We start from the raw sequence: 15172 nt of genomic DNA, 5'->3' as shown, positions 1-15172 counted from the left end.
AGATCCAGAGGTTGGACTGTTCTGGCTCCGCCACTACCTCCAGGTTCCATCCCCCCGACGAGCGCTGAGGGTTCTCGGCCGAGCGTTCCTTCCTCCACGCGATGCCCTAATCTCCACGCCTCAGTGCTTCTCTCACCACGCGATGCGGTTTAATTAAAAGGCAAGTCTTAAAAAACTTCTCAAACTAAAATATCTAGTAGAAATATCAACCGACCAAATTGGAGAGAAATAACTATGTTAGTTACCATGTTTCCATAATTAAATATTATTTATTCCAACTTGGAGTCCAATAGAAATTTGAAGATAGCAATTTACAAAATCACATTCGAATATAATTTATATGTAACTGAATTCAGATGTATGCATAAATTAGATGTCAATTGAATTAGTAAAAAGTAATAAACAAATCCGGCGCAATTGGCTATTGAATTTTTTACCAAATCCGATTTTACTTGCATTTTATTGTGCACGAATTAAATATTAGATTGCATCCATCCCGGTTTAAGCATTCCTTTGTGATCCCTCTGTCTCGGCCGACGTGACACTTACAACCCATCTGTTTTCTGTCCTACCTTCAGCTGACTGACTCGTCTCAACGGCAAGGAACCCCTTCCTTTCCCTTTTGGTTTCGTCCTATTCCTCCCTCACTTCTCCACTTGTGACTCGTGAGCGTGTGCCGCTTTTCGCATCACTCTCAAAGGAAAGCCAGCACTACCCATTCGTCTTCTCCTTTTTTGCTCCTGTTGTTGCTAATCCTCAAACACTAACGACAGGCGCTTCTGGTCGGCCATGGTGCTCCCTTCTGCTTTGGCACTTTCTGTCGCCAAGGTGGTATGGACCATTTTGAGAGGATGGATATCTGCCTGTGTCACTATCGCCTCAGAGATTGCTCGTGCTTTGAGACTAGGAGATATGGGCCCTTTACATGTTGGATGAACGAGGTAAGTCCTACTCTTGTTGCCTTTTAATTGATGGCGTGATTTATTTGAGGGTTTTACTTGCTGCCCATGTTTATTGAGACGGCTGATGGTCTGGGTTTTCTTCGATTCTGCGAATTTTTTATCTCTATTCTCGGATTCTTGATTGACTGTTAGCAATTCTCTGCAAGCCACTTCTAAACTCGATCGCCTGGATAGATATTAGCTATTTTGCCTGTGCATTGAGAGCTATTTACTTCCTGCACTTGGGTTCGTGATGGCTCTGAGACATGTTGGTTGAAACAAATTATCGTTCTAGTTCAGAAAATTGTAGTTTGGGGAATCTAAACCCATTTTTGGTTGCATAACCGCATACGATTCATCATTTATCTTTGTCTTTTTCAGTTGGATTACTCTGCTGATCAATCTTCACAAGAAATCACTTGTCATATCAGCAGGATGAGCTGCGATACCACTTTGTGTCCAAAATTTCGCATCCCTATCTATGGCACTTGTCTGGATACATGGCCTTAAAGCCGTTATGATGGATGTTAGGTCAAGATAGGCTTGTGGCGTTTTTGTATATTTTATCGTTGAGTGGAGATTAAACCATCACGCACCTGGTTTTTAGAATGATTGTGACCCCTTTTCTTCAGGAAAGACTACCTTTATTAGGTTGCTTTCCTTTTAGCTTTTCAAGTTCAAATATGCCTTGAGTTGGTCATGGCATGATATCATGTTGCCCACCTGTTTCCGTTTGCATTTTCTTTGCCATAGTGGAAGGAATTATGAGAAAGATGATGCTTATCTTTCATGGGAAACTGTTTGAGATTTTTTCATGAATAATTTCGCTTACTGGAATTGGATTAAATATTGAAAATCAATTCGGCAGGTAAAGAATGAGACGTAAGATCATTGAGAAGGGGTTGATAGTGGGATGGGCATGGCTATTAGAAAGGAAGTCAGGATTCAATTCCCTTGGGCACCACCCATTGGGTAACCAGAAGCTGGGCATACCTACTGGGGTTGGGAAAAACCTGTAAGGTTTTTACCGCTAGTTCCATCAGGGTTTAGGACCGGGTTTTCAGTTTCAAAAAGTAGACAAAGATTGTCATAGTGGGAATGGAGAGATTGAAAAATAAGAATTAAGATCTAACAAAAGATGACCTACCACATACAAAAACAGAAGGGGAAAGAATGATACTGAGGAAATACATGGAAGAAACTACGTAAACAGGCTACTTTAATTATCATAGGTCACCATTTTTCATGAGCATGTTTCTGTTAAGCCATGTTTGCTTTCATATGTTTTGGATTATAGCAACACTATTAGGACAGGAAACTTGTTTTCCATGGTCTCATGGTATACTGCTTTCATTACTTTATCCTTGATTCTTTTTTCCTTTTTTTTACTTATCTAGCTGCAAGTAGCCAGTTCTTCCCACATTTGAAGTTTTAACTGATAAGTGATAACCAAACATAGAATGCTAGAACTGATACAGCCTTGCCGGCTCGCTAGCTAGTATCAATAGATTGCTGAAAGTGAGTTATAGACCTCTGCAATGGCTTGAACTATTGGAGAACAAATTTCTTTGTAACAATCATTGTCAAATTCTAGTAATCATATCTGTCGTTAAAGTTTAGACCATACTATTGATGCGTGACAATGCACATGAAGATTGAGTTGGATTTCTATGCTGGTGTATGCCTTTGTTAACTAGAATCTCCACTGTATATTGTATGCTTTCTTAACTGAAATTTCCAATTATAAGTGAATTTTTGTCCTTCTCATAATGATACAGTTGAGGACAACGGCATGCCTAAGCATATGACAGATCCCAGTATTCATTGTCTGTTATTATGGGCTCTAGTAATGGGGCTTTGTTGTTCTAGTCTATATAGTTAACTGCACACCTGGGCATAGCAAGCAAGTCGACACACCTAATCATAGTGTCCCTAGATGGCTAAACCAGTGGGGTCAGTTAGGCCTTTATTTGGTGTCCCTATGTACACCTAGCTTTTGGATTTTAAATGCTAATTTAGATTTTCTTGTAAAACAACAGCAAAGGGGATAATAAGTGTGTACAATTTAGTCACATATAGTTGATTACTTGTTTATTTATATAATGTATGGGGTGTTCTATGAGTTACATTAGTATGTGACTGACAGTTGACATGGATAATAAACAGGGTGATTCGGGTTAGGTGTATATGAGCATCATTCTTTAAACTTTCTTTGTTGTGACACCATTTCCAAATTTAAAATCATTTCTACACATGAAATGTTACAGAAAATCTTCATTAAAGAACATGTATTCTGGTGTCAGAACCTAGGTGCAAGAGCTGAATATGATTTTGACACCAATTGTAAATGACATGGCACAAAAATTAATCTAATTAACTGAACTTACAAGTTCTAAGTTGCCTCATGCCCCGCTGTGGTCTGTCATTTAGGAAATGGGATATACTAGGAAGCAAAGTTGTAACTACACCGTTGTCATAATTATCATTCTCAGGTGAGGTTTTTCTTTTTTTTTTTTTTCGATTAACTTTCTGACGTTTTTCTTGTGTATTAATCAGAAAATGTATCTTTCTCGGGAAAGTCTCATGAATTCGAAAAATTAAACAAAAAAAGAGTTATGAAAGTTTGGGTTTTCTAAATTTTTTACAAAACTTTGATAAAGATTCAAAATAGCTATTTAAAAAGTTTAAAAAACTTCTAAAAAATTAAAATATGTTAGGCAATGTTTTTTTTCCAAAAAGTTGAAAAAGACATGATAGAATGTGATATTTTCATTTTTCTTTTAAATGTTGTGATTTTGATGAGACTTGGCTGACTCAACCAAGTCCCCAACAAGTCTACTGAGCTGCAGGTTGGTTTATGTGAGTCATTTGTGTATATAATATATGTGTGTGTTTTTCAGAAAAATATCAGTAAAGGTAGTAAACTGTGTTTGAATCAATGTTATCTGTATCGTACGATACAGACGCGTATCGTATAGGTCAAAGAAACCTATACGATACGTATTCAATATGCGATACGCATGCATATCGTACGCGTATCGCACGTATCATGCGATACGGGTTAAAACACAATTTTTTTTTATTTTTTAAAGTTTAAACCCTCCTCCCTCTCTCTCTCTTCTTGTATTTAAAGACTTCAAGAGACGTAGGAGGGAGAGATTTTGCACATTTTCATCAAAATAACCAAGGATTCATCGATTTGGGAGATATTATCATTAAATCATGAAAGATGATAGCTATATGTTTTGAACTTATAAAATTGTGATGTAATCTAAGTCCTAAAACTCCAAGTCCTAAGACTCTAAGTCTTAAGATTCCATAAAATTTTCAAGTTTAAAATTGTGATGAATGCTTATTATGTTATTTGAATATCTAATTTCTTATTTTTGAATGTGTTGTTGATACACATGAATGTTCCTTATATATGACGATCTTTTTTATATTTGAATACATTTTTCTTGATTTCTGCTTTTTGTTCATTTTCTCAGATTTTTAATAATTTTTCTCTATTTTTTCTTATTTTTAAATATTTTTTAAAATTTAAAAATTAATTTTACGATACGCTACGCTACGTTTATGATACGTTATGATACGGCGTATAGGTCGGCCCGACCGATACGTGATACGCTACGCCTTTTTAACATTGGTTTGAATATTCTATCAAATTTACATTGCATTGCACACAAAAGATGCATAACATATATTAGTAACATCATTGTAGTGAATATTTTATTAAAAGTTGCATTTGATTTATACAACCATTATGCATATTATGTATAATATATCAATGCTACAACAAAATTTAGAACTTCATTTTATAAACATATAAATATACTTTATGGCAAAACATGTCAAAACTCAAAGCCAGGCTGAGTTTCCTTAGTTGTTCCTGCATGTCATGAGTCAATCCATTAGAGTCAAGTTTCCAGTTTCTGGGTTTTTCGAAACCTTAATCATTGATGTTATGTTTTCTAATTTGAAAAAAAATGATTATTAAATATTTTTAGTATTTAGTGATAAATTTTTATCTTTTTTTTTTCTTTGGGATAAAAAAGATGGACTATGGTTATGTGCATAGCAACCAAACTACCTTTTTTCAGATATAAGGGCTAATACTGATGGAGATGGGGAAAGTCTGTTGCAAGCACATTTGTAGCAGGCTCTAGTGGCAGTGCAAATAAAGTTTCGACATCTGAAATATATCCTTCTCGTCCACCTTAGAGGCTTGTGATATAGTGATACGAGTAGGAAAGCCTAGTGGCAGTAGTGGCAATGTGCAGTTTGTTTGCACTTTGTGTCACAGAAAATTTATTTGCTTCTGTACATGTGTTAAAGCACTTTTTCTTTTTTTGCAAAGTTGTGGTTATGGAATTGGATCATGCAACATGTTGACAAAGAGATGTTGAAGCCTTGAAGGAATTAAAAAAAGAATAAGAGGCAGCTCACAAGAAGAAAAATTCCAAAAAAAATCAAGTGAACTATATGATACTATCTATGATTCTATACCTTTTACTAGTGCATAGTAAATATGATGTGAAGGCCTGGGCAATTAAAAAATGCATTTTGGATTATTTGTAATAGAAAATGGATTTTATATTTTATTCAATTTATAGGGTCGACCTGGGAGATGCTAAGGAAAGTTGATAAAAAAGGGCCCATGCTTCACAAAGCTTATGAAATGGGGAACCACATGATTATGGAAATTCAAAGCATAATCTTGAAACATGATAAAGAGAATTTTGTAGTTGATGATTCAAATGTTTTCGATCATTTGCTTGCAGCTTTGGTGAAAAGATGGGATGAAAGCATTACACTTCTGCATCACATGGAACACTCCCTTAATCTGAAATACTATCGACAAGAATAGTTGTTGGGAGGTCTTGGTCATGCTCCTCTAAATGAAGATCTAAAAGTATCAAGGTATAAGATGATATACTTGGAAAGACTTTTCAGTGATCATCATACACTGAAGTTAGTAAATAACGTGTTCCAAAAGTTTTTGACTAGGATAAATTAACAGCTTTGATGGCAAGGGATGATGAAAACACTGTTAACTGGTGGGCATCATATGTATCAAAGACACCAAATCTTCAATGTCTTTTAACGAAATTAATACCCTGCCTGCTACATCATCTTGTTGTGAAAAAGAAATTGGAGCATGTATTCTCAAATTAACAACATTAAAAGACACAAATTTAGTAGCAAAAGAGCAGAAAATTTAGCTTAGTGCCACTCTAATCTATGATTACTCTCCCACATTTTTTATGACTATAAGTATCTTTTCTTTTTGCTTTTGTATGTCAAATTCAAATGAAGTCATATTATATTACAGTTTTCTATTATCCAAGTTTGGGGATGTAAAGCCCGAGGACTTTTTCTTGAAAATAGAACTTGATTTGCATACTCTCAATATGGACTTTGAAGAACCCATCCTTCCAATTCTTATGATGAAATAAATCATTGTAACTTTGTTAGATCATTCTTGCAAACATTCTATGTGATATACTTTGGTATTTGTTACTCTGATAGTTTGTTTATTTATTGGTTTATTTTTTTATATTTTATAAATTATGAATCATGATTACAATCTTATTTTCGTTATACACACACACAGCTGTGTCTCTGTCCCCAAGATTTTTTGAAATTGCACCATACCCTTGTCCGCACCTGCATCCATATTCACATCCGTAAACACACCCACATGACATAATCTAACAGCATGCCCATTATGCCAAGTTATCTTTTGCAGTACGGATTATATATTATACATGTGCACTTAATGAGCCTAATCAATCTTGCATGAGTTGAATGTGTTCAACTCAAGCTTCACTCATTTAATTCATCGAACTTTAACCATTGGATCAAACACGACTGGTTTAACAGATGAGTCATTGCTTGACTCATTTTGCGGCCCTAAGCTTGGCTCATGCGCAACTAATTTACTAAAAAGGTGGAGTTCAAGCCCAAGGTTGAACTCAACTAAGTAAACAGGGTGAGCTTGAGCTCTGGGGGCTTGGCTTGTTTAACCTTGACCATGCTTGTTAATAAGGGATATGTAGAAAATGTTTCACACGTTCGTTAGAAAAAGTTCTTTAGTGGAATGAGTGCTATGCAGAATTGGTAGTTTGTTCAAATGTATTGTCCTATGTTGTCAAGGCGCCCAGGCAGCGCCTACCGCCTAGGCAGGACGAGGCGTGCTTAGGTAAAAAAGGCAACCGATTTTATTATTATTTTTTTAGTTATGTTAAGCATTACATAATAAAATTATGTACTTACCGACTGAACTGTAAGCTTCTATTCCAAGTAAAACTTGAAAAACTGTTCTGTTCTGTTTTAATTGGATTACACTTTGTAAGTAAAGCCAAAAAGTAAAACATGAAAAACTGTTCTGTTCTTGTTTACATGACAGACTAACAGTACATTTCCAGCTTGTTTACATACTTTAAATCTGTGTTGTTCTGTTCTAGCTGATGCCTTAGTTTGATACACAAAAGAAGGCACACATCATTTTTGTTTACATACTGGACACAATGCTTGTATTTCTTATAGGCTATTCAGTTATAGACCTTATAGACTATTTCACTTGAATCATTTAAAACAAAAATCGTATCAAATCAGTACATATAATTTACATTACAAGTCTACAACAGAGTGTGCGTATAACATATAATATTCATTATAACAGATTTTACATATAACAGATTGTACAAATCAGTGCATATAACATACATTATAACAGATTCAATTGCAGATGAATCCACTTAAAAATTGCTTCAGATTGTTCTAATATACATATATAACACATTAATATACAATACGTAAATATACATTATTTCAGATTTTACATATATTATACATTATAACAGATTGTACATAGTATATACAATAAAATCACAGGCATATACCTTCCCATGGTGTAGGCATGCTGGTGCCTAGTCCAGCCTAGGCGCCAACACCACACCCATCGCCTAAGTGATGGATTTAGGCAACGGATGTGGACTGGTGCTTAGTCCACGCCTAGGCGTCGTCTTAACAACATAGGTATTGTCCTTGTGTCTTAGCCTGAGCCACTGGGCTGAGTTTGGACTTTATTAAGCTTAGCTTAAGCCAAGCTCAAGCTCAAGCTCAAGCTTAAAACTTTAGCTCGAGTGATGCTTATGAAGACTGAAGCCAAGTTTAAGCCATGGTGTGCTCAAGCTGCTTGAGCTTAGGTTGTGTGCCAGCCCTAATCTCATATGGAATGCGACTCTTCAAAAGTTAAGGCATGTGAGGATGATGAGCTTGGTTCAAAATATACGAGTGCCACTTGAACAAAGTAGTTTGTGCATGACATGACAAACTCAAAAGTATATGACAATTCTTGAAGTGAATATCTAGTTGTAATTTGTTTTGTTTTCATGTTATCTAATGTATATCATCTGAAAGAAATTATATAGAAACTTGATCTTTCTCATTAGGATCAAGGTGTCTGATGTGAGTCTCTAGGTTAATGGAGTTCCTTCTAGGCTTACAACCATTCAAGGGGTCTTTGTGTGATTCTTATCGTGAGCAATCAGATGCTGCTTTCAGTATTTTTCCTTAATAAGGCAGTCTGCCTCATAATTGCATTGGTACTTACTGCAGTCCTGGAATGTCGTACTGTCCCCTGTACCACCACCGACTGATGTTGCATGAGTATTTCCATCATCCTACAGTAAATTTGGCATATTAGTGTTGCTTTGGTGCTATGGAACTTTTTAGACTGATCTGGGCTTCAACCGAGATGAAATGTCTCTTATGTTTGCTGCACATTTTCACTTTTAAAATGTTAATTAGTAGTCATATGCCTTTGACACAAACTATTTGAATTTTTTGAACTTCAAATGCTGAATTGTTACAGTGCAATTTGGTTTATAAATGTAGAGCAGATTTTGTGGTTATTTGTATATTTGGTATATGTTTGTGGGATTTGTTGATTTCTCCATTTGGATTTGAACGGAGAAATCCTCCGGCCTCTCACAGCACATCACCCGGTGCATCTCGCAGCCGTGATTGGATGAAGCTCAAAGTGGCTGGAGGATTTTCAGCTCCTCTATTTTTGTGTGTGCATTTGTATCTGTAAACTTTTCCATTACCAAACTTTTTTATAGTTATTCTTCATACCATGTTGGTAACCCTGTCCCTGCTGCAACCATAACTACATGATATAATACTGATACTAAAAAATAATAAAATAGTTTAAAAAAAAAAATCATAGTTGGGCATACCAACTATTTAAGAAACCCTGATCAACCAGTTAGAAAACTGATGTGTCCTTAAGAAGGCTTGTATGAACTAATACACCACGTGAACATACCAAGTCTATCTGTCTCTCTTTCTTGCTCTGGAAGTTCTCCAATCCAATCTTTTCAAATTCCATATCAAACAAGGACCATAAGTTGACATACGCAGTTTCCTCTGCCATCAGGTCTTGTTTTTTTTTTTTCCTTTACTGTGGCTACTTTCCATGGAAAAATTTAGATCTTCATATGTATTAGCAATAGAACATTCAAACTCTGGTTTCCAAACCCAATTATCTTCCCCTGCAAGGATAAATTTGTCTTTATTTAATGAATATTGAGAATGGATTTATTCAAATCTACAAAATGAATGATTTACTGATTCCTCCTCTGGCAGTAGTTGTTTCTTGTCACTTAGACGCTTGATGCACTCCACCTTTCTATTTCAATTTAATATGAGTCTTTTGCAGGATGCTTTGGACTCGATTCCTGTCCGTCACTGCATGAAGTGGTAGTTCCTTTGGTAGATCGACTGTTTACAGCTTGATCAGTTTGGGTGCATAGGAAGCATTATTTTCTAATGAGTAAATTTCGAGTTTGAAGCATTATGCATAAGATCATTGACCCAAAAGGCTTGGCATAATGAAGTGGGCCTTGGCTGTCATGTAGGCAATCATGGTTCAGATTTCGTGGGCATCAGTCATTGCATACGGGTGCAACATTGCATGTATATAACCTGGAGTTGGATTTTTTTTTTTCTGGCTCATGAGTATTGGAACATGTTTTTGCTAAGTAATGTTTTGTCCACTCTTGGGGTGGGATGGGAGACCTGGCCGTGCTGGTTTAACCTGCCACAAGATCACGGCCCTGACTCTGTAAAAATCTCATAAATGATATCTAGTTCTCTCTCTCTCTCTCTCTCTCTCATGCCATAAATTCATTTGTGAGCATCAGATAATAAGTTTGTACAAAAAGATGCAAAGAGGCTGTTATGATTTGAAATTAAGACTCTCATTACAAAATCTTTGCATTTCTCATGGGTTTGATTATTGTTTTTATCTTAGCCTTTCTTTGTTGTGTAATTATGGTTTTGTACCATCATTGGACTAGCTTAGTCATACTGGAGAGTACTTTCACAGTTTCACTATTGCTAGATACCTATGAACAATTAAATATAAGATTCGATCCAGGCCATGACCTTGCTTCATGGAAATCATCAATTTGTGCTGGAAATGGCCGTATGTTCCTTCTTTTCCTTTACATTTCCTGATCCTGCACAGAAAGTTGAACTTGATATCCATCTTGACCATACAATGGTGGTGCAGCATATGCCTCAACCTTTTTCTGACCTATCTCTTTAAATTAACCATCATAACTCTAACCAGGCTCAACTCTAATGTGCCAAGTTTGTTCCCGACCTAACCCTACACAGAATGCGATAGATCTGGCTTTGGAGATGAGGAAGGAGGACTAATCAATATTTAGGTTGGAGTTAAAGAGGCTGATTAGGGTTGGCAGCTGGGTATGGGTTGTTAATCTTTATGCTGCAACTGAATTTTTCTTATTGGGATTATGATTGCCAAATTTTTAATGTAAAATTAGAAATTTACTGTTTATTATTCCTGATCCTTGTGATGCTACGTCTTTTTCTTGAGAGAGAGAGAGAGAGAGAGAGAGAGAGAGAGAGAGAGAGAGAGAGCACCCAAGTATGTGTTTGGACATTATTGTTTTGCCGTGTACTTTGCACATTTCACTTTTGAAGTATTGACATCTTCTTCTTGAGATAATTTGCATTAGTTATCACCAAAGTAGTCGGTGTATTTTGATTGTATGTAACTATACCACTGTTGTGATCACCAATATTGAATTGTGTTAAACTCATAAAAATGTTGCACTGCTCAAAGGTGGTTGTCTTTATGTTTGTAGTTTAATTGGATAAGGTGAAGGAAATGTAATTCAATACATGAGACATGCAGCATTCAAAGGTGTCATGTTGAGTGTCCTTGGTTACATGTTCCTTTAGTTTTACCAAATATTGGAAGGCGAAGTGTATTGATGTGTTATGGTTTTTTACCAAAATGAGGCTGTAATAACCCCACACTTGAATAAGAAAAAGCAAATAATAAGGGAGATTATTATCATATTTGTTTTTCCATCCTCTTGATAGAGCATGAATATTTATCTTTTGTCATTGCTGTGCCTAGTTTGTTACTTTTTGATGGCTCAAGTAATATTGCTATTCTAGATGGATCTAATTTTACTGATTGGAACTATATTGCTAATATTGGGGTGTATCGATCTAGTTCTAGCATTTCGTGTGAATGAGCCTGCCCTTTAACTGATAAAAGTACAATAGATGAGAAAGTAGTATTTGATAAGTGGGAGCAATCTTAACTTGCTGCTTATGCAGTCTAGAGTTGCTAAGAATATTTGGGGGACTATACCCGCTTATCAAACTGTGAATGAATTTTTCAATGTTGTAGAGGATCAGTTTGTCAGTTCAAACAAGGCTAGGACTAGCACCTTGATGCCAAAGCTCACATCTGTGAAATATATGGGTGGGGGTAGCATTCGTTAGCATATGCTAGAAATGAGAAACATGGCATCTCAGTAGAATGATATGAAAGTTACCATTCCTGACTACTTTCTGGTCCACTTAATTATATCATCTCTATCTGTTGAGATTAGTTTGTTTAAGATCTCTTACAACACACATAATGATGAACGAACATTCAATGATTTGGTGTTCAAGTGTGTTGAGTAAGAAGAGAGATTGAGGAGCGAGAAGGTGCACCATGCACATATGGCTTCAGATAAAAGTTACCATAGAGTTGGACCAAAGAAGAATGCCATGAAAGAAAAGGATAAGAAATCAGCTGCAGGAGCATTTAACCAGTCGCAAGCCTCATAAAGATGTCTTTCCTATGAAGTGCTTCTTCTACAAGAATAAGGGACATGGTTTAGTCGCAAGCCTCATAAAGATGTCTTTCCTATGAAGTGCTTCTTCTACAAGAATAAGGGACATGGTTTAGGGTTTAGGGTTTAGGGTTTAGGGTTTTAGGGTTTAGGGTTTAGGGTTTAGGGGACAGACTGTGAGAAATATAGTTTCTCATGAATGTAATTTGATTAATATTCTAGTTAATAGCTGGTGGGTTGATTCAGGTGCTATTATTCGTATTGGCAATCAATTACGGGCTGCTCTAATACTAATTGTTGGACTTTTGGAGTAAAAACCAGACATACCATGCTCACGTTCATGCATAGAAATAGTCAGTTAGGGCACTTACCTATTCCTGCCATGATGCACAATGAAAAGAATGAAGTCTGACAATCTCCTCAGCCTACAGCCACCGTCCATGAGCACAGGCGCAGAATACCGAAGGTGAGCAGGAACTGATCTTCAGAAATTTGTTCAACCTTTTAAACCACTCTCATCATGTGATATAAATAGGAAATCAAGGGTCACCTTGAATGGGTGTGGAAATGAAGAGATGCATGTTGAAGAGGTGCTGAAACGAAGGGTCGCAAATGTTGAACCAACATTCACTTCTTAAATCGATGCAGATACTTTAGTCATCACTTCAGAGAGAAAGAACAACACAAAGAAATGGAGAGAACTATATAAGGGGAAAGATGAAGAGAGATCCAAACAAGGGAGAGACAGTTGGCATGGCAAAACAGTTGGGCATATACGTAGGTGTAGAACCTAGCTCTGATGTAATATGAAATGTTGAATAATTCAACATGGCACAAACCATCTTTTTAAACATATGGTTTCCATATGCACTACTAGGCATGGTATACTGAGGCACAATGTATTCTTCCTTACAATGTATTCTTTCTTAAGAAAACGCACTAAAGGTCCTTCCCATTAATGTTGAATAATTCAACATGGCACAAACCATCTTTTTAAACATATGGTTTCCATATGCACTACTAGGCATGGTATACTGAGGCACAATGTATTCTTCCTTACAATGTATTCTTTCTTAAGAAAACGCACTAAAGGTCCTTCCCATTGTCTCATCTCATCCACTATAAATAGTAAAAATGGATAAAGCTAGATTTTTTGAAGATGGTTATGTTGAGATAAAGACATTGCAAATCTCTCTGAAGAAATTAAGGATGCTAGGTTTGAACCAGAAAATACAATGTCTAATAGACTTCCTATCATCTTTCATTCAAATATTAAAAGAATGTTGATTCAATCACTGATATAACAATGAAAAAAAACGCTAGTGGATAATGCTAGTGAGCAATTACAGAAATGGCAAGTTCAATTTGAAAATTTAGAGCCACATGTATGGAAAGGAGATATGCTATTCATCTTAATTAGTGTACTTGCAGAAACCTGTGATTTCATGAACGATGATTCAATCACCTTTATGGAAGTTATTAAGTGTAAGCAATCATGGATAAAATTCATGAAAGAAGAGTTATACTCTATGGCTAAAATAAAGTGTGGGATCTTGTCATTCTGTTTAAAGGAGTCAAACCCATTATATGTAAATGGGTATTTAAGTTTAAAAGCGCCCTTGAAGGCATAATTGAGAGGTACAAGGTAAGGATGGTTGCTAAAGACTTCACTTAAATGGATGATGTTGACTGTAAAGAAATATTGTCTCTTGCCTTAAGTAAGGAGTTAGTGATGATTATTTTTTGCCCTTGTAGCTTATTTTGACTTAAGAGTCACATCAAATGGATGTAAAAACAACTTTCCTAAATGGTGACTTGAATGAAAAGGTTTATATAGAACAACCTCAAGGTTTATTTAAAGAAGAGTCAGATTATTTGGTTTGCAAGTTAAATAAATCAATATATGCGATTAAACAGGTCTCCTGACAATGTTACATCAAGTTTACCGAAATCATCTTAACTTTTGGTTGTACTGAGAACATCATTGATCAATATGTATACCTTAAGAGAAGTTCATAATTCTGGTACTATATGTAGATAACATGTTACTTGCAAAACAACGATAAAAATATGGTGACATAGGCTAAAGAGTTTATTTTCTCTCATTTTGAAATGAAAGACATAGGAAAAGCTATCTATGTTTTCGACATTGAGATTCGTCGAGACAAAAATAAAGGCATATTAGGTATTTCTCAAAGGCTTATAATGATAAGATCCTCAAAAGATATGGGTTGGAGAATTGTTCTTCTACTACAAAACTTATAACGAAAGGGCATAAATTGAATTTAAAAGATTGTCCACACATTGAAGATGAAGAGACACAAATGAATGCAATACCATATGCATTAGCGGTTGGCAGCTTGCAGTATGCACAAATGGATACAGTCCCAACATATTGTATGCAGTTAGGGTCATATTTCAGTCGAATCTAGGGATTGGTCATTGGAAGACTGCCAAGGAGGTCATGTGATACGTGCAAGAGACAAAAGATTACATGTTAACATATTTGAGGAAGGACCACCTAGTAGTTGTTAGCTATTTAGATAAAGATTTGGGTAGATGTCCTGACAATAGGAAATCTATCACTGAATATGTTTTCCTACTAGCAGGTGGTGCCATCTCTTGCAAGAATGGGAAGCAGTCCTACTACTGCCCACACCATGGAGGCAAAATTTATTGCTCTTTTCGATACCACGTCACAAGCTATTTGGTTGTAGAACTTTATATCAAAATTGAAAGTGGTTGAATCTATTGGAGAAGTCACTCAAAGTATTTTGTGACAATGAAGCCATTGTATCTTTCTCTAACAACAACAAAAAAATACTACGTCATGTAAGCATATGGAATTGAAGTATTTTATTGTCAAGGAGATGATATAGAATCATTTAGCATATATTGATGACATTGGAACTGAAAATATAATATCCTCTTACTAAAGGTTTGGTCCCAAGGTTGTCTTCCGAACATGTTAAGATGATGAGTTTAGTGAAATCCTTGTAATCAGGTACACACTTATATTTATATTATCACATTATAGTAATAAAGTTTGATTCTCTA

At 35.8% G+C, this 15172-nt stretch overlaps 1 long non-coding RNA gene across 1 annotated transcript; it reads left to right on the top strand.

The window, feature by feature from the left end:
• Positions 1 to 551: 551 nt before the first annotated feature.
• On the top strand, positions 552 to 10139 carry LOC126409734 (uncharacterized). The gene is made up of 2 exons (XR_007572364.1): positions 552 to 941; positions 9670 to 10139. It is a non-coding gene; the product is annotated as an uncharacterized LOC126409734 (long non-coding RNA).
• Positions 10140 to 15172: the final 5033 nt, after the last annotated feature.

This window comes from Nymphaea colorata, chromosome 2 (genome assembly GCF_008831285.2).
Source record: "Nymphaea colorata isolate Beijing-Zhang1983 chromosome 2, ASM883128v2, whole genome shotgun sequence".
Lineage (NCBI taxonomy): Eukaryota > Viridiplantae > Streptophyta > Magnoliopsida > Nymphaeales > Nymphaeaceae > Nymphaea > Nymphaea colorata.
Note: the sequence above shows the minus strand (reverse complement) of the source record. Positions and strands in the feature narration are given on the sequence as shown.